At 47.7% G+C, this 20,816-nt stretch overlaps 1 protein-coding gene across 1 annotated transcript in view; it reads left to right on the forward strand.

Moving 5' to 3' along the window:
• The window catches only part of LSAMP (limbic system associated membrane protein), an 876,454-nt gene that overhangs the window by 141,432 nt on the left and 714,206 nt on the right, over positions 1-20,816 (forward strand). The gene's annotated exons all lie outside the window — the stretch shown is intronic.

Consider the following 20,816-nt stretch of genomic DNA (forward strand, 5'->3'; position numbering starts at 1 on the left):
GTGGAGCAAACCCAGCTGAGCACTGCGCTCGCTGCATTTTTGCTCGGGCTCGGAGCGCAGAGGAGCTCTCCTGCAGCAGATGCGGATAACTGCAGCTCTGGGCCAGGGGCCCCGGTGTGCCGGCCCGCACGAGTCGCTGAGCTCCCCCGCTCCCCTGCCGTGGGTTTTTAACTTTGGCTCACTGATTGCATCGTTTCCACTAGAGAGGCTTTAAACACCGCTTTTCACGGGCGAGATCTGACAGTGTTTAATGAAGAATGAAAGAAGCAGGGTGGTTTGTATTGCTTTGGGGGGAGAATAAAGTCCCCGCAGGAGCACGCAGATGCAGCAGCAGAGGCGGGCGCCAAGCTGGTGGAGCTGGTGCTCAGCTTTTGGCTGTGTGGGATGGAGGGCAAGGAACAAACACCCCGTCCATCGTGGCAGCGCAGGGACATCACGGGGATGGAGAGGGGTCCCCATTCCCCATTGCCTGGCTGTGACGAGCAGGAGGGAGATGTGGCAAGCAGCCGCGCTACTACGCCTGCAGAATTGGAAGATATGCAGGGGCTGTTTCTGTCCATGCTTCCCCCTGAAGCCTCAGTACTGTCCCTTCACTGTTCTTTGTCTAAACCCTCTCCCACTCCCCGGCTGAGCAAACACTGGTGTACAGTGAGGCAGCTGGCACGCTCCGTGCCTTTCTCCCTTTGCTCCTGCTCTCCCTGCCAGTTTTGTCTGCACGTGACCTTCCTTGTGTGCTGAACGGGGCTTCTTTGGGGTCTTTCTTCCACCTAATATCTGTACCCTGCACGGCACTGCAATGGCCTGCTTTCCCTTTGGAGCTAGGTGGATAATTAGGGTTTCTGCCTCCATCCCCATGCAGTTCATGGTGGTGTTTTGGCAGCCTCATCCGGAGGCATCGCTCCCTGGCTTGCCTTGTCACCTCCACTCCTCACCTGAAGCTACCGCTTTGGCCGTGGATTTTGGTTGTGCTGATAATGGAAATGTCTTAGTACCTGCCAATTATTAAAAGGAAAAAAAAAAAAAAGAGGCAGCAGTAATCTCATCTATCTTTCTCTCTCTCTCTCTCTCTCTCTCTCTCTCTCCATTTTTCTCCCCTCTCCGCTGGGACAGAAGTAAATAAAATGCTTGATAAAATTTAGGCTTTATGTGTGTGAGAGAGATACTTATTGTGGTGAGCTGGGCTGAAGAAATGAGATTTGCATAGATATGGACGGATAAAAAGAAGAAAAGATTGGGAAAATAAATGCTTGAATACGGAATAACTGAAAATGCGTGGAGCCAAATGTGTGCCTGGGAAAATTAAGGATTCATCGGAGTTGTATTCACTTGTGCCAGCTCTGAGCTTCGCACTGTATTTTGCTTTTAAAATATATTTTGCTTTTGGGCTCTTATCTCCCCAAATGTCCCATTTGAGGATATTCTTTCTCAGTAGGGTGTGAGAGGGAAGAATCAGTGCTTGCTGTCCTGTAGGTGCTTCCCTACCCCAGAGATCCAGCGGTGGTTGGTGACAGGGTAGTACTCCCCTGGAGACTTCGGGCAAGGAAAGTGCCTATTGCCAGTGACAATCAGAAGCTGAAGGAGCCCCGAGAGGCAGCCGTGGTGTTATAAACTACCCGGGCAGCACACAAAGGGCACAAAATCCCAAGGGTCCTCAGCTTCATGTATTCGTGGAGACAGAGCCATAGGCCTGGATCAAAGATTCAGGTCCTTTAATTCAGAAGGACAGCTCTCACCATGGGCAGTAGCAGATGCGTCTGAGAAAAGGTGCGAGTTGGCACATCTGGAGAATCTGATCCTCTTTCTAAGTCTCACCCCCGGTCCTGAGAGTTAGGAGTCAGTTTACTTTCCGAAGCTTTAATACGTCTTCAGAAATGTTGCTGTCATTCATTGTCATAATTCTGGGTGTTGTGATCTATCTCCATCCTGCCCTGTCTGCAGTGCTGCGAGGCTTCCTTCCAATTATTTCCTTCAGCTTCAAGTCCCACAGCCTAATAATATAATGTGCAGAGGGGGGAAAAAAAAAAGGAAGAAAAAAAGGCATTCCAGGACTTTTGAATTCAGCTTTTCATTTAGCTGAATGCCTTCTTAGTCCTTGTTTCCCAAGCCTGGATGAAATCTAAGCTGATGAAGAAAGGTAGCTCCCTACTTGTCATGTGCATAGGTGCTTTGGAGAGTCTATGGAAAGCGTATCTGTGATCTCTCCAGGCCAGCCCAAAGTCTGAAAATTGAACGCATTGGGACATTTCTTCCACCTGAATGTTGCTGTTTTGTGGCCACATCTGTGGTGCCCTTATCCAGATAGAAAGCAGGTTTGCTTCGCCACAGTCCATTCCAGGGCTGCCCTACCATGTGTAGTCCTTCCACATGATGAACGGGCTAATTAATTTACAGGACAGAGAGAAAAGGAAAAAAAGAAAAAAAAATAAAGAAGGAAAGGAGAGGGACTGGAACAATTGGCAAATTGAAACATCATTTCCCAGCCTGCAGCTGGACTCTGCTGCCCCCCCACTTTTTTTTTTCCTCTCTTTTTTAGCCTTTTGTGTTTTGATTTGGTTATAAAAGCCAAGACGTAATTGAAACTGGCATCGGAATCAAACAGAGTGACCTTGTCAGGTTTCTTCCAGGCAACCCACCAGGGTGAGGGAAATAAAAAGAGGATGGGCAGGGAGCGAGGGAGCCCACCAGTATGGGGATTGCCCTGGCAGCCATCGCCTGTATGGTTTTGAAGGGCTTCTGTTCCCTGCCTCTTATTTATATTTTATCCAAAGCATTTCGGTGGGCCAGGAGAGCACGCTGAGGGAGAAGGAGCAGGACACGAGGGCTGACAGCTCCTTTTTCTTAGGAGTCGGCACGTAAATCTGCTGTGGGAACGGAGTGACGCAGCCTGGCAGCTCAGGAGCGCAGTGCCAGCTTGAGGGAGCTGGCACAACAAGGGCCTCTGTGTCTTCACCTTCCTGGCCACTCTCTTATTTGCAGCTTGGCTCTGCTGCTGCTCCCTACTTCTGTCCTGAAGCAGCACCCCTTACCGGTGCTTCAGCCTGGAAAACTTGTTTCATCTCTGAATGAAATTTGGGGTGCACGTGGTGGTGACCCTGCTTCCCCGCAGGGAGGTGCAGCTGCCTGCGATGTGGCACCAGCACCCCACGGGTTGGCCCAAGCTGAGCACACCCTGTGAGGATCTCATCACGGGAGGCAGTTAAAGCTTGAGTTCGAGGCACATAAATGAGGGAGGAATAAATCTCCACTAAATCTGCCCCATCTTTGGTGCCCTCGCACGCAGCCAGGTGCTAGCCTTAGCAAACTGGGGCAGGGAGGAAGGGCAAAAGGCAGGCAGCGAGGAAGAAATGCAGTGAGGGAGCACAGAGGTGAGAGTCGGAGTGGGTTTTCCACTCTGCAAAATTTGTCTCGGAGAGGAGGGCTGTAAATTTGTCGCCCCATCACCGGTCCCCCAGGCGCTCTGCCTCTCGAAGCTGCCTGGCAGGCCTGGCTCATTTACCTGGCCGGCTTTCACGGGCTCAGCAGTTCTTCAGCTGCTGCTTGTTCGTCGCCTTTCACTGCCTCAGGACCTGAGGGGAGAAGACGGTGAGCTTATTTACAGGCCGTGGGGAAGCTGGGTTTGGAGAGGGAAGTGGTGGGTGGGATGGGTAGAGCCTGTATTATGTCCCCACGGCCCTCATCCGCTCTGTCTGTACACGGCGTGCTCATTACATCACTCTGGGTTCACAGGAAAACTGCCACAGTAAAACTAAATATATCTATGTATTTATAAGCCCGTGTTTCTTTGTTCTGATATAAATGAAGTATAGGAGAAGTAAGCAAACGGAGCTCCCCCAGGAGAGCAGGGGGAGAGGCTTGAGTCAGCAGAAGCAGAGCAGAAGGACGGCGATGGTTTATGCAGGCCTTGATGCTGCCTCATTGAAGACAGTGATTTGTGAGGCGGTGGAGATGAATAATACCACTTAATTCAGTTGCTTCTCTGCAGACTTAAGCCAAACTCCGATGTGATTTTGAGATGCTTTTGGTTCCTGACACGTGCGTTTTCCTTTGGGAGTAATTCCAACATGAAACCGCGTCCGCTCACAAATAGCAAGGTCTCCATGAACTTTGGGTCAGAATCGGGCCCTTGAGCGGACAGAAAAAGTGCTTAAACTATTACATATCTTTCTGTGTTAATGCTGATTTGTTGCGGTCTGTATTTCTGCAGGTAGCATCGCATCGATTCTTCACCCTGCATTTTTCTTCTTTCTCTGTTTCTAGGCAGCTCTTCCTGCAAGGTCCTCAGGTGCTGGCATCCTTCTGCAGGTCTGAGCCGTACACCAAGGGCCCCAGCGTTTAAACACTTAGAGAATGAAGTTTTATTCCCCTGAAGGAGCTCTCTTTCAAGTCAGGGAACACCCTCCTCCTGTTAATACCGGTGTAATTAGTGAGATTTCACCCTTTGCAAAATGCTACCCGCTCTCCCCCCCGCGTGAAGCGTTTGCTGCTAAATAATGCAAACCATACTTTTATGAATGTTAGGTCAGACTTGTCAGGGAATGTGCTTTGGTTGCACTTAATGCCACCTTAACATCCTCTCTCTGCGCATATTTTACCAATTTCATTTTACTGCTGGGAAAAAAAAAAAAAAAAGTCAAAAAATGAATTTCAGCATCGTGGAAATATTTATAGAAATTGAATTTTAGAAATTCCACCGAGAATATTCAATTTAGGAGGATTTGTGCGTTCCTCCAACCTTAGCGATTGTCAAAGAGAATCAGTCTTGAAGTCCCCTGAGCCCCGATTTGACCGATCAGAATAGGCAGCATCAGATTTTCAGTGCGAAGGTAAGGGAACGGCTGCAGTCGGCAGATAATATCACATAGTTATCAATAATCACGATTAGTTTAGTCCCTAGGGCGTGAGGTAATACAGTCCGCCTCATCAGGACTCGTGCTTTGTCTTTGGGGATTTTGGCTCCCCGTGTAAATTCTTGTAATTCCCTGCGTTTTGCTAAACCCGTGGCTTTAATGTAACGTGGCAGTGAGTTCCCTGCCTAAGTTCAACGCTCTGTTAGAGCAAAATTTCTCGAGTAAATTTGTAATCACCACCTTTCAGCTTCATTAGCTGTTCATTTTTTCTCGCATTCTGAAAAAGAGAAAACAGGAGCTTCTCTATTACCCACTACTTTATAAGCTGTTGTCACACCTTCTTTTATTTGTCTTCTCTTCGATATAAACTGCCCTCCCCCTCCTCCTTCACCCTTGCTTCATGCATGCATTTTTCCGCTCCTGTTATCATTCTTGCCACCTTTCTAAAAAGGGAGCTGAAACAATCCATTGTGACTTATCTGGCCACCAGTCAAACCATCTGGAATTTTAGCCTTCATTTTGGAGGGGGGGGGAAATTGGGGAGGGGGGAGGATCCATCAAATAAATTGGAAAAACAAATACATTTATTGAACTCGCCATCTGGTAGCGCACATTCCACCAGCAGACAAAAAAAAAAAAAAAAGGAAGAAGAAAGAAAAAAAAACACAACAAAAATACAAGCTAAATTCAACAAATCAATTATTCATTGTGAATTATTCACTAGCTTCTATTCCAAACACCGCCAAGATGTGTTTGTTTATTTTTATTTGGAGTTTAAAACAAAAAAATCCATGGCAACATTGCTGTTTGTCTTAGTGCTCGTGTACAAAGTGCAAACCTGTACTTCTCTTCTGAATGCCTTTATTTAATCAGAGAAAAGCAACAGAGCAAGGAAGAACAAAAGCAAAGTTCTCAGAAGGGAAAATGGTGTGCGCCTGTCAAAGCACCGTTTCGCTGCGCCGTGTGGAATGAGAGGTATTCCTGGTGACCAGGCTATTTCAGGAAGACAAACGTAAAAACCACGGCAAGTCAATTCTCATCTGGTGCACCGGTGCTATTAGAGCACCTGACACGGAGGGGTTTTGCTCTGTAGCTAAAGAAAACACACACCGTAAGTGGTTCTTCTGGGGTACTTATTTACCCTCGCTTGGCTTTTTGTGGAAACTGAAGCAGGTGGATCATTTTTGTTGTTTGTTTGAAACCGTGCTTAATAATCTGGGGTGACTGCAGGTCAGGGCTGTGTCCCAGGAGCTAGCTGGGGAGGAGAGGATGAGAGGAGAGGAAGTTTGGGCAAGTGATGCAGGAGCAATGCAGGTCGGGGAGAGAGGATGCTTGGAGCATCCTCAGCAGAGTCGATGGGAAGCGGCCGCACACATGTGCTGGTCTCTCTGTGGCTGCCACCTGGACCGTGGGACATCAGCAGGGACCTGAATGTGATCCGAGGCAGTGCCAACTTAGGATCTTCTGCTTGGTTTGTAAGGTTTGAAGGAGTAATGCAGCTGCAGAGAGCATTGGGCAGCTCTGGGTAGAGTTGTTAAATATGGGCAGCCAGCAGAAGGGCAGAGGTGGTCATCATTGCTCCCAGTCATCTATAGGTTGCTCTATAGAAAGCACAGCAGGAAAGGACACATTTGGTCTTCCTTCCCTTCTCCCTTCCTTTTTTTTTTTTTTTTTTTTGTCCAGACTCAGTGACACGTAGCAACTAATTAACTCCTAATTGAATATTGGCTGAAGGGCAGTCAGATAAGTTGTTGGTACTAGGAAAGCAAAGGAAATAAAAGTGCGCTATGAATTATACTTTACATTGATTGTAGCCTTCTCCAATATGAGGTGCTAACTGCCTGGCCTTGGGATGAAACCCTTTGGGACAAGGAAATCATTTTTCCACCCATTTACACAGTGCCACACACACAGCCTGTGTCTCCTTTGGCTACCGTCGTGGCTGGAGCCCAACAGTAACACCACAGCATGCAAACTGCCTTCTGCAGGTGCTGATGTTGGCACCTGCCTGCAGGATTTATGGTGCCTCGTGTGAGATGTTCAGTCCTGACTTTATGAGCGTGTGGCACCGAAAAACCCCAGTGCCTTCACCTGGGAACAAAATCGTGTTGTTCACGGACGTATTTCTTCCAGAAAAGAGGGTAGAAACAAGCTTGCAGTTGGGTGCGTGATTTATTCTAGAAAATTTTGCTCTTTTTCTTTGTTAAGACAAAACAAACAAATAAAACAGACAACAGCATCAACAAAAAAAACAACACTGCAGAACCCTACTTGCTTTTGGATGCGATTTTTATGCCCCTTGATCAGTGCCTTGGCTGGTCATCAATTTTCTGCCTGCAATTAAATTGTGGGCACAAAACGTTCCACCATGAAGCTGCGAGCAAAACTGCTGCTGTCCCAAATTGCGCCTACAGAAGGAAGGGTTCTTCTTGATAAAGCGATGCTCTTGTTTTTCTTGCTTTCTGCCTTTTCAAACCTGTGGCCTAGATTTCAGGAGCGAAGGTGAGAATATTTAAGACGGTGGCATTTCCTATCTGCTGATGTCCTCAGCTTCCAGGTTGCTGTGCTGAGCAGTTTGCTGCGCTAGAGCTCTCCGCTGCTTCTTGTGACACTGATGCTCAAAAAGGAAAAAAAAAAAAAAAAGTGAGATTGAAAATGAAAACACACACACACAAAGCCCAACAAAAGAGAGAAAGATTAGGGACTGTTTTTTTTTTTCTTTTTCTTTTAGGAAAAAAACTCTTTTCTCTTTAATCGTCTGATTTGCCTGGCTCTGGTCCAAACATTGTTCCTCTTTGACTCTTTCTGTTCTGGCTTCTTTGTTCTTCATCCCTACCCCGATTTGCCCATTCCCATGGGCGTATTTGCCTGGGCAGGGCAGTGTGTGCCTTGGAGAGCGTGCCATTGCCAGGGATGGTGGCAGGAGGTGGAGGTGTCGGTGCACCTGGAGGAAAACACCCAAGGGAGACACTAACTAGGTGTATGCACAGTGCTCCTATGTCCTCAGGGATGCAGCATCTGGACCGGTGGGGAATGTGGTACTGCTCCCTTTGGGTTTGGGAGTGGCAATGGGAAAGGGAATGCCTGCAGAAGTTACGGACTTCGTGATTGTACAGGTAACACGTAGACACTCAAAATCTTTCTGGACCTCTTACCAGCCAAACCAGGCTTCTTAAACAGAGGAGGTTCAGAGGATTTTGAGAGCTGATAGCAAGAAGTTCAGAAGCAGCAGCGTTTGCAAAGGAGTGCTCCAGTTTGGGATTTCTTTGGGGGGGCTTAAAATTAATGGCAGCAGCACACAAGGCTGCCAGTATTTTTCAGCAACATTGTTCTCTAAGATACAGGGGAGTTTTGTTGGCCTTTACAAGTGATTTATTCCGACAGTTATTGTATGTTCAACAATAAATTAAGTTAAAATAGGCTAATAACACATATTCACTGATGCTTTAACAGCTCAGTAATGGATTGGAATTTCTTCTCCGACCTCACTCTCCTTCTCAAGTAAACAGGCGGCGGTGTGTAAGTCAGACAAAGGCAGGATCCTCAGACAGAAAGGACAGGTAGGCTGGGAGCACGAAGCAAATGCCTCTCTAATTCCTGCTGTGTGGTGACAGGGGACTGAGGAGATCATCGGAGGCTTCAGTGTTAGTGACCACACAAAGCTTTCTCCCAGCAAATAGATGTGCAATGAGAAATTGCTCTTCCAGGGCTTTGAATCTTCCTAGGGATCTTAAACCTGCAGCAGCTGAATGCTTCCCAAAAGTCCTTGCAGCATCAGGTGTGCTCAGGCAGGGGTTACCGACAGCTCTCTGTCACAGTGGAAGATGCTTGGAGGGGCTGGGGTCAGTCCTACATCAGTTAGTGCTCAAGGTTCTCTTCCATGAGTTGGATGACGGGACAGCAAAGAAGCTTTTTTCAATTTATTTATTATTTTTTTCCTGTGTTTGTGAGCTTGCAGGCCTGCTTGTGGATAAGGATAGAAAAAAAAAAAAAAAAAAAAAAAGATGAAGTCCCTGAAATTCAGGAGGAACATGTGCCAAACATGGCACTTTGGCAGGAAAAACGAAGCCCAGGAGCGAGCAATCTTGTGGAAGAGCATGCAGGACTTACTGTGTACTGTGAATTCAGCAGGTGTTAAATAATTTAGTATTTCTGGTCCTTTCCCTTTTGCATTTCCATTTTCTTAGAGCAGGCAGGGCATTTGGTAACATCTCCTGGCCAGTCTCTCCAGCATCCGCAGAGTCTGTGCTATAGCCAGCAAATAACTGGCACAGAAAGGTGGTGGAGGTAATCTGGGGTGATCCTGGGGTGAAACACAGACTCCAGCTCTTGCCCTCGCTCCCTGCCCAGTCCCTCAGCCACGTGGCCATTTGGCACACGGTTTTATGTCAGCTCAGCCCAAGCCACGCAGAGGTCGGGGACTTGGTGCCAGTAGCGCGCCTGCTGTATCAGGGGAAGAGGGAGCTAAGCAGGTGGAAGAATCAGGCAAGAAGACAGCAGATCAAACCAACACGCTGTAAAAACGCTCTGCTGAAGCATGGTGACACTGCAGGGGCTGCTTTTCCATCAAAACCAGACTGGAGCATCCTCAGCACAGCAGCGGCGATGCACTCACCTGTCCGATTCCTGCTGAGGCAGCGTCATTCTGAGCGCCTGGGGGGCTGAACATAACCCGCCCATCAACACCTCCTCTCCTCCCCTCCTCGGCTACCATCTCTCCCCCACTTGCCACGTCCTGTTTTCTCGTAAACAAGGTGGTGCCTGTTTTTGTTACAAGGCGTCGCGTTGCTGCTGGACCTGGAAGGGTAATTCGCAGCCACGCGCTCGCCGCGTGTAGTTCTGCGCCGTCTATTACAGCTGCCTGCAAGCCGAGGGCACTTGCCTTGACTTCACTCAAGGAATGGTTGTTGGCTATTTGTATAGCTCTTTTTGTGTTTGTGCTTTCTTTTTCTTTTCTTTTTTTTTTTTTTTTTCCTTCTAGGCAGTTCAGTGGCAGGGATCAGAGGTTTGCTATTGGATTTGCTTCAGCTAGTCTATATTCCGCTCTCTTGTCGTGTTTTCCTGATTCGCCGAGGGAATCTCCTGTAGCAGAGGGAGTTATGAAGAAACCAGTGGTCTTCACTCTCTCGGGAAGTAGAATCAATTTGTGAAAAGGGAATAGATAAGAACTAGACCATTCGGAACATGTTTGAGGCCTTTTTTCCCCCAGGCTTGTCCTGAAGCATCACTCCCAGGAAATTCGGGCAGCTCGCTGGCTAGGTGGGAGGTTAAAGGCAATATTTGTGTGCACAATTGCAGAAACTAATTGCGTGCGCATTAACATTTTACACACTTAGGTGTGTGCAAGTGACTCGTTTGATTGCTTCGGAGCTGGAGTTGCAGCAGGAGATTTTGGGAGCTCCTCCTCTTTGCTGTGACAAGCAGCATCTGGTCCAATGCAAAGGAGACAACTTCCTGCACAAATCTGTAGATGTGTCGGAGCTTAGTCTTTGTTCTCTGCCATCGCCGGTCCGGGGCTTGGCAAGCTGGAAATGGCTTTCCGCCAGCATTTAATGGGAGCAGCTCCCAGTTGCTGAACGTGTGCGCGGAAAGCAAATGCGAGGGAGAGAGAGGGGGTTGTGGTGGTCAGAGCAACCATCTCTTAACTGGGGAAAATGCGCACGTAGGACGGGTTCTGTAACTTCCCCAGCTCTGGTTATGATACATTTTAAAATCCATACTGCTGTGAAGGAGAAATTATAGCCAATTAAACAAGAGTACCAAACAGAGTCTGTCCCCAGATTTTCCCTTTTTGTATTTGTTGAACTGCACAATTATTTTAAATTGAGTGTTGCATATTCATAAACCCCATTTCCACCCACCCAGTCTTCTGCTTTATGGATCTGGTTGGAATATCAGCGCCTATTTCGGCAGCTCGTTTCGTTTCATCGATCCCAAAGTTCCTTCCACGAGACACATCTGGTGCTTGTACCGATACCAAGAGCGCGGCCACCTCTGCGGTGGGATTTAACAGGTGTCTAACAGAGTGCAGTTTCCTCCCACCGCATCAGCTAAACCAACATCAGCTCCTGCTTTTTCCAGCAGGCATGGCTGGTTGGCTGGCTGTGCAAACAGGACGCAGCAGCAGGATGATAGCACTGCCACCATGCTGGCAAATTTCTTTGCTCAGAGCAGTATTAAAACCTGGCTTTGCGAGTGACCTTGGAGCCTAAGGGTTATTCTAGGTGGGCAGCTTCTGCAGGTGTGACCTGAGATGGGGCTTTCAGCAGCTGCGGTGGAGAATTGGGGTCACACACACTCTCTTACAAAAGCCACTCCAGGTGCTCAAGTGAATGAGGCCATTGGAGAGTGAGGGTGAGTTATACAGGTGCGGGTATGTTTTTGCAAAATCACACCTTATGTATGAGCAGTGAAACTTTATTATGCCGGCAAACCCTTTTGGGTCTTTACACACTCGGCGGAATGAAGGCTATCGAATGCCTGCTGCTTTTTAAAATAGAAGGTAAGGGTTGGTAGCTCAGGGCAGCTTTTAGAGCAGCACCCAGCACATCCCTCTGTGCAGTGCCTGCTAGGACTCTGCGGCGGCAGCGACGCGTCTCCGAGTCACCAGCAGCATTATTTGCAGTTTCGGGGATCTCCCATCCAAGCAGTGACAGTTCGTTTTCTCAGCTCTGCTTAGCTTGTCAGATCCGTGGCAGGGTGGCATGGCTGTTCAGGCACAGTTGCTGAACAGAGGGAAAGAGAAACCTCTTTAATTTCTATCGCCTTTCACTCGGATGACATTTATCAAATTTCCTCTGTCTGACAAGTTCAGCTCAGACGTGCTCCTCTGCCTCCCTGCAAGTGCCCTGGTGATGGGAAGGGAGGGTGAGCCCATGGGCAGCACTTGCTTGGAAAACAGGAGGGTTGGATAAAGGAGGAGGAGGGAAGATGCACTAAAAATAAAGAAGGCCCAGAACAGATGACTATGCAAAGAGGAAAGGGATAGAGGAAGGGAACAAGGCAGGAAAAGAAACTAGTTAAGGTTGTGTAAAAGGCTTTTAAAGAGGTATCTTCCATTTCTAAGACAGAGTGACAACCCCACTCCCTCTCTTTCCTAGGCTAGGTCAGCGGCTGTTCCAGGAGGAGAAAGGCAGTGAGGGATCTGTGTTGAACTTCAAGATCCTTCTCCATCGTTTTCCCATCTTACCCTTGTGGATCTTGGTGCTGGGAAGACTAAAAGCCATCACTGCCTCCTGCAGCCACCTTGGTTAGCTGCTTGCCTTAAGGAGGTCATTTGGAGATAGCTGCTGGGCACGTCAGTGATGCTGAACCCTGGCACCTCGTTCCCAAGGGAGGAACAGGTCGCAGCAGAGTGTGCAGACACAGTGTCGTGCTAGGACGAAGCCATGGAGGCTGAGAAGTTTAGGCTCTGCTGGCCACATAATTGTGTACAAAAGGAGTGGCTGAAAAATCCTCTGTAATGAGCGTGACCTACTGAGCAGAGCTGTGCTTGCTAATGACAGTGACGGGTTTTTTGCTTGTGGGTAGCAATGAGCCACGTCTCCTAACTCCCAGGAGTACAAATGGTCCTTCAGCTGCTGTTTGGTTTCCCTCCCTGCTAGGCTGACTGCCGCACGTGCTTCTCGTCCGTCTTGCATCTGTCCTCTCGGTGTGTCAGAAGGTAGGCAACAAGGGGATGCTGCACACTGCGTTCCTAGCAGCTGCCAGCTTCTCAAAAGGATGTGTTGGATAGACGTGATGATTTGCAGATGAAGGTCTGGGCTCTCCGTGGCTGAAGGAAGGTGGTGGCAGCTGCCCTCAGAGGTCAGAGGCTGCTTGCAGCACTGCCAAGCATCAGGGGGTTGTCAGCATTCATCGAGAAAGACATCTCGTGGGTCTGGGAATACACAGGGAGCTAACTTGCCTGGGAGACTCCCAGTAGCTCCACTGTTGGTTGGAAAAACAACCTGTGTGCCTTGAAACTACAGAAACGTTTCGGAAAGAGTGGATGGAAGTCATGAAAGGCAGAAGAAAGGTTCATTTTTGGCCTCGTGTCTGCAGAAAGAAAATTCACAGGTGCTCCTTTCTTCACATGAAACACCATGGTAAAGTGGAAGTGTCTCAGGGGCTACAGATCCATCTTTTTTGGCACTTATTAGCAGACGTGGAGAGGAAAGGTTGTAGAAATGGGCTGGCTGAAACAGAAAGTGAACTGGGTATCTTAACCCAGGTATCTGTATCTGGTTAGGCATGACAAATGGAAAAAGCCAAATCATCCTCTGTTAATTCCCCGTGCTTGCAGATACCTACCTGAACACGCAACATTTCCATGTTGATACCATCTCTGTTGCATGTTATTTCCATCTGCAAAGAGATGCCACATTTAGCACCTGCCTATCCATGCATCAGTGCTGTGTTTCTTAAGGCACCCGTTAATGAGGGGTTTCGGTATCTGGCTTGCTCACCACCTGCCCTCTGCATTCTGCTGCATCTTCCTTGGCAGAAAATTCCCTCTCTGGTGTGGACATTTGCTGCTTTGTGTCTCAGTTCAAGTAGAGGCTTACTAGCTCTCTTTCATGCATTTTTTTTTTTCTTTTCCTTTTTCTCTCTGTAGCTTTTCTTGAATGTAAAATAGCAGTCAGGTAGAGAAGTCCACTGCTGAATCTGCCAGGACTGGTTATCTACAGAGGCTAAATTGCTCCGTATGGGGCTGATGTATCCTGGAAGCTCAGGGCAATTAGCTGTGGGTGGTGCGAGTTGGAGTATAATGACAAGTGCTCAGCTGCTCCACTCTTGCAGATCTTGGGCACTCTACCAGACTCGACCTTCACTCTCAACTTGAGCTTCACCCCTGGCATGTAAATAACCAAAAGGTTGGGCTAACCAGCGTAGAAAACTGTGGTAAATGCTGTACAGGGAGTTTCAAAGCTCTGCAGATGAAGGCCGTGGGTTACAGAAACAGCATAAGCCAAATAATTTTGACTCTTTTTTTCTCCTGCTGCTTGAAAAGAAGAGAAGTAGAAGTAAATGCAGTCTGTCCCTCGTCCCTAGCTGAAGCACTAACTTATTCGATGTCTTGTAATTGCACTTAGAAGCCCTGATGTCAGTATTAGCATTGTACAAAGACATATCAAAGACCCAGTCTCTGCCTCAGAACGCCTGAGATCTAAAGCCCAGATCCTGCCTTAAGGATATGTTTAACAGTACGTTGCAATTACTACTGATAATAATTGCGATTACAGCACATGCGGTTCCCAAATATAAGTCGGGAGCCCAGGCTACTGGGCCTTCTAACGCTACACAATAAAGACAGTTCCAGAACCGCCAAGTTTACAGTCAAAATGTTGAGCATTGACCCTCTGTGGGCTTTCTCGCAGTGCATACAAATGCAGTGCCTGCATAAGGCTTTGCAGACACTGTGCATAAAATAAAGGGAAAGATAAGGAATAGATACAACAAAGATATAGGTGGAAGCATAAGGTAACAATGTAATGTGATATTAAGAATATAAATCTAAGATAGAATTGAGAATATTCCAAGAGCTTGGTTTTTTTCTGCACCATTAACTTGATCTCATTGCACACCAGAATATATATAGGTTCTCTGTTCTTGCTTTACCTGTGAAATGTACAATTTCATATATAATGTGTGATAAATAGGATGTACAATGGGGTAGAATCAATGGTGCAGGAGAAACTTTAACATATGGAATGGCTTGAGTTCTAAGTGCTTGATTTCTCAGTCCTAATGTTTTAGTGATGCTGAATTTTTTTGTGTGCTGTGGATGTATTTGCGTGCGTGTACCCTTCTGAAGAATCAGGTGAAGGAGAAGCCGGACTCAGCCGTGTAGAAGTGGAGAGGCTTTACCAAGAAAGACCTAACATGCTCGTTGCAAAGCCCATCTGTTTGATAGGGCGTTTGTGGAGTGCTAGTACAGCTGGAGGGGGATTCTGGCTGGCTGGAATAGATGGGCAGGCTGATCATTTTTATAGAGGAGATCTGGGGATGTAAGGGAAGAAGAAACAGTTTTTGCATTCGTTTTGGTTATCATTTTGATGCTCTATTTGTTAATAACTGGACTTCCTTCAGGCTCTTTTCCCTTTTCAAATTTGAGATAAGTAAAAATTCATATATTTTTTCCCATAACCTTGGGGATAAGCCAAACTGCCTCTGTAGTATGGCAGACTTTATTCTCGTGTGGATAGGGAGTGGTGGGGTTTAGAACGTGTTATTTCAGACAGATATCTATTTGGACAGAGTGAAAAACCTGAAGATGATAAATGGCCTGTATTTGCACATTTCCCAACTGAAATGCTAGCATTACTGTAGGCCCATTTCCCAAATCTGATCTGAAAGACATGCTTCATACTTATGTCTCTTCCTAGTGCTTTTATGCCATCATAAAGACTTTAGTATCCCATCAAGACATATTAACATTTTTCCTTGAGCTGGGATGGCCTGAAAGTGGCTTATTTTCCAGAACTCATCATGCCTTCTCTTGGCAACAAAGAAGTCCCATATATCCTCACTCTCAGTGCTCTTAGAAGCTGAGGGTCTGAAGGAGGCTGTGATGTGACAGTAGAATAGGTAAGGACTGGGATGAAGTCCATGAAAATACAGCCGAAGGGGCTCAGGAGAAAATAATTTTTACCACCAGTGCCCTTCCCCAGTGCGGTGACCAGAGCTTGGTTTTTGTTGTTTCCTCTCTTAGGGAAGGAAACATGAAGTGAGGAGAATATACAATGAAGGAATGTAACAGATGATGCATGGAATCATTATGTATGAACATAAACATAAATATATCATAGAAAACATCCCATAACCCCAGCCAGCGTTTTCCCCTCGTTCCTTCTTTCCCTTTCAAATCAGATAAATTAATATTTTATTTTCATGCAGCTGTAGGGGAGACATACATTATTGAAGGGATCATGTTTTCCCAGAGCCTCTCCCTGTTCCCTGGCTTTCTGTGGCAGGTAAAGGAAATTTAAAAAAGAAAAATAAACACCAACTTCTTGTGTTGGAGTCATGACAGTACCTGAAGTCCCATCCAGACACTCGCCGAAGTACCCTCTGCATGCTTGACTTGATGGCTCAAGTCCTGCTTGTGTAACCATGATGCTCAGCAAGGACATCAATTAGGCTCCCATGAGAAAGGTACCTGAAGTTTGGCTTTTAATAAGTTATGGAGATGTCCAAGGTCTGAGGATGGAGTTTGCAGTCAGAAGGATGGTATCTTGCTCCCAGCCTGGCCTGTGCTGTCTCAGGTTCCCTGTCAAAAAGCCATGCTCCCCTACTTACAAAGCATGCTGTAAAATGCATGCATGAGCTGGAAAGAAGTGTATCGTAGTGTTGCAGACTCAGGCCTGGCAAAATTTGTAGGTTTTTTTTTTTTTTTTCTGGAACAGTCCTGAGGATTTCTTGTCCAGGGAATTAGGAGGATTTCAGATGCATTGAGCTCGAATGAATTCAATAGATGCTTCCCTTGTTTGACTTTCACAGAGAAGAGATGGTAAAACCAGAAGTTTTGCATCCAGACTTGAATTTGCTAAACAGGACACTGCAGAAAATCTGGTCAGAATTTCCAAATGCAGGGTACTGAGCAGTCCTGTTAAAGCCACCGCTCCAAACCATTCCTCAGCCTGCCAAAGCATGAAGGTGTGGATGAATTTGTGGTCTCAGTTTCAAAATGGCATCAGGAAACCAGTGAGTTTTATCTGAGCATGTAGGTGCTGCCTCCACACCAGGTATGGGAGCGTACATGTATGGCTGGCTGTGTTTTTCTGTTGTCTCTTGGTGAATCTCTGAGTAAGATAGAGTTGAGATTCAGTGCTTTGACCCAGAGATAACAGGTATGTTCAGGTCGTGTTTGTTTCCTACATTTCCAGTGCAACTGTGTTTTTTTTTTTTTTTTTTTTTCTGGATTCTCCTCATGACTGCAATTGTCTTTTAGAAAAAAAAAGAAAAGAAGAAAAAAAGAAAAAAAAAAGCTGGAAAGAATAGGCCAATCCTTCAGGCTGATCTAAAAGATGCTCCTTTCTGGCTGTTACTGCTGGTAGAAGGGGATATGTTTGAGAGTGAGGGCACTGGGTGCAGCCTGGCCATCTGCCTGGTCCCCCATGAGGTCCTGTGCAAAATTTTCACTTTCGGTGTGGCTGGTGCTGTTTAGAAACCGAGAACATCACCCTTCAGGAGTATCATGCCAGAAGAGCTGCCCTGCTGTGCCTTGCCCCAGGCCCTACCTAACCTTTCCATCTGCCCCCAGCGTGGTTACCCCCCTCCTTGCTTGGTGTCTGAGAAGATGCACACAGCTGTAGCAGAGATTTGCATCCTCCTCTGCGTCCTCCCCCTTCCCAAGCACGCACAGAAAGAAAATTCAATTAAGCGAGTGATTTGCTGTTGTGTTTAAGTTACAATAGTAGTAATCACACCAATTATAGAAATCAGGTTGGCAATCATGGACCCTGCCCTCTGGGTTGCTATTAACTTCATTCCAGTGTGTGATTTCCCTCCGCCCCACTGAAATTGGTGAATGTCACCTGCATATATCCCTGCTCCTCCAGGATGTAATAGCATCTTTAAAACCTAACAACCAATTGCTGCCCTCGCACGTGTAGCCAGATTTATCCCTACCTCTCTCTATTACAATAATGAGTGGGTAGCAGATGTAGTCAAATGGTGTTGCAGTATTCTCCCCCTGCCCTCCCTCCCTTCTCCCCAGCAAGCAGTAGTTTGAATCTTAAGCAGTATCTTGGATTACTTAGTGGAAACATTTCCAAGGCCCAGGGGAAAAATAGTTACACAACTGCCTAGGATCTTTTTTTCTTTTTTTCTTTCCCATTTCCCATTTTCTTCTATCTCAGTTCTATCTTTCTTTCTAGTTGGGTGACTCTTCTTTAATTATTAAAACTGTACAACGAGAAGCACCACTAAGTATGATGACAGATGTCTCCCTCCGTTCGTCTTCTCCCATCCCCAGGATTACCAATGGAAATCCATGCACAGCCAAAACAGCACTTTGTCGCAGTGAAAATTTCCCTCTGATTCTTTTTCTTTTTCGTCTCACACTCTTGTGAGTGTAGGCAGATTTCTTCTTGGGTTCCTCTTGTTCCCTCTCCCTCCAGCTCTAAAGGCGAGGGGATGCAGGATCCGAAATACATTTGGCATTGCAACCTTTTTTGAGAAAGAAGCCATTGGTCCAGTTCCTTTGACTCAAGCAGGAAATCATTCCTCTTACTGCTGTGAAGTGCTGAGATGCTGTATTTCAAATGTGGCCCCTCGGGAAGGAGCAGCTTCCCCGAATATCCAGATACCCTCCAAAAGCAGAAACGCTGAAACCACCCTCTGCTTTCAGTAGAATTGGTCGTTGCTCAAATGTACATATGTATGAATTCAGAGTGAAATTGGGTTGTGACATGTGGAGGGAATGAGATGAGGTGATGAATGAGATTAATCTGGCACTATTTTTAAAGGGCTTTGAGATCTTTGAATAGAAGTGCCAGTGAAAGAGGAAACAGAATTACGATTGTTCGCATTGAGACCGTTCTCTCATCGCTGCTTTGCTCGCTCCTGGGGATGGCAGACCTGTGTACGTCCCGGGGCCAAACTGAACCCTGCAGCATAGGATTAGAGAGCTGCATCCAAGTGTTATCTGCATGTCCACTTCACCTGCTTTTGCTGGTGCACCTGCCTTTCCTGCATCGCCACGTCTGAGTTGGGCATTCTCTGACCATTTGCGGCATTTGCTGCGGTCCAGAAAAGAGGCTGTTAGGGGGATACTAATTTAGCTGCTTGTTCTGAAGTCAAATTAGCCTCTCGCATCTCTGCCTTTTTGGGATCATTGTTTTTCCTGTGGTTGGTCTGCTGTGTTATTTACACTTTTCACAAGAGAGGTGGAGAGCCATCTGGATTTGGTGCGCAGCCAAAGCCGATCTGAATGCCCACAGAATTAAGACAGAGCTGCCACGTATGGGGAATATCAAGCCCTTTAACAGGTATGAGAGCAGCTCTGGAGTGGCATTTTCCCAGCATACTGTGCTTGGTAAATTGGGCAGCACCGAAGCATTTAAAGGGTTCTCTTTGTTACGTCTGTTGTCTACCGCCTGTCTCGTGCTACAGCTCTCTAAACAAGCTTATTACAAATCAGTGACGTGCTTGGCTTGGTGTGTCTGTGCAGCAGCGTTAGGACCAGGGCGGTAACCAAATAACCATGGGCTTTGAGGTGGTGCCGAGTCCGTGCCGTGTCGTAGCCAGGTGTGGTAAGGATGTGCTTCTTAGCTGGAGCTTCAGCGAGGCTTTGTCGTGCGCCTCTTCTCATCACCCAGGGGTGTCCCATTTAAACAAGAGTGTAGGGACCATTGCAGAAACATTAAATCAGGGCCTGGAAGTTCAAGCAAATGACTGTTCCTGTTCTCCCTCTCTACCCTGCACGCCCCCATTTTGTTATTAGGCTGTGTTACCAGAGGGCTGCTCTGCATGCCCTGGGGTGCACGCAGCAGAGGAGAGCAGCCCCTGGGATGCAGCTCCCTCCCAGGAGGTCACTGCCATCTGGAGGAGATGAGGTGACAAGGAGGCCACTGTCCCTGGGTGCCCCAGAGTGATGTCTCGAGCTGCTTTGGGGCCTCATGTGAGAGGCTGAGTGCCTGCGTAGCCGAGACAGGGGCTGCAAAGTGCTGGGGTTTGACAGCCGCGCTGGGCCAGGTGCCTGGCTGCTCTCTCAACAATTCCCAGGTTGTAATAATCACACGGAAAGGAGTGGTTTGATCTCAGGGAAGGGAACAGATGGGCAAGGGCAGTGGCAGCACTTCAGGATTTGCAGGTGTTGCTTGCCGTGGTGCCGCGTCAGGTTGGCCGCATGGTGAGGTTTCCTTGCTCTCGCTGCCACCTCTGCTGGCCCTTTGGCTCCCCTGCAGGCAGGGAAGTGGGGTGCCAGGTCCCAGCCAGGCCCCTGCAGCTCTCCTTCGTGTGTGTTTTCCCCTCCTGACTCGCAGCCACGTGTAAATCTCCCCCTGCTCTTCACCTGCCAGAGCCCAGGGCGATGAAGGATCAGGTAGCAGGTAAAGTAATCAATCTGGAGGGCTTTTAGCAGCGCGTCCTGCCGGCGTTTGACAGCACATCTCTGTCAAGGAGACTGTGTCTTTCCTTGATCAATAAATCAATCCGTCCTTTTTTACCTTTGTGCACCAGCGTGTCAGTCATTTCATGCCATGGACAGCGTGGAGCTGGCACTCAAGTGGCACGGTAAGCGGGCCTTCCCGACGAGCCCGCTCGGGGGGGCATCCAAGTCCGGGGCTCCTGTGGGACCTCTGCCCTGGCCCAGGTGGCTTGGAGGGGAAACAAGCACCACCACCACCTGGCTTGCTGGTTTTGGAGGCAACGAGGACTTTGCCAAGTTCAAGCTGGTGTGGGTGTTTGAGGTTAGGGGGACGGGGCTTGCTGCTGCTGCACCCAGGGCGAGCGCTACGCACAGGGTGGGCTGAGCTGCCTGCGCCTGCCTGCTAAGGGTTTCTAGAGACACAGCTCGTGTCAGCCTCAATCTCCTATTTATCTCCTCTTGTTCCCGCTGTCACAACTCTTTCCTGCGAATGCAGAGTGAAGAGGGCAGTAATGCTGGGCAGAGAGGGACTGACAAACAGCTGGGGCCTCAGAGCCGTGCTGTGAATGGTGCCGGCACACTGCAGCACGTTTGCTTCTTTACTATGGACCTGTCTGTGGGTCACCAAAGTCACTTTGCTCAGGAATATCAGTCTGTACTAGCAAAGGGAAGGGCTGTGTCTCTTTTAGCATCTCTGCAGAACTGGGATATGATTCTGCAAAACTAAAAAAAAATCAGACGTTTCCTGCTAATTCAGGGCATGCACCTTGGGTGCTTTTAGCTCCTGGCTCTGTTGGCAAAAAGCTTTGCTCCTCTCGAGCAGCTTTTGCCCCAAGATCTCCAAGTCCAAAGTATAGTAGAGGTGAGCCTGGTGTGCCATAAAAAATGCCTGAGCT

Source organism: Anas platyrhynchos, chromosome 1 (assembly GCF_047663525.1).
Source record: "Anas platyrhynchos isolate ZD024472 breed Pekin duck chromosome 1, IASCAAS_PekinDuck_T2T, whole genome shotgun sequence".
NCBI classification, from domain to species: domain Eukaryota; kingdom Metazoa; phylum Chordata; class Aves; order Anseriformes; family Anatidae; genus Anas; species Anas platyrhynchos.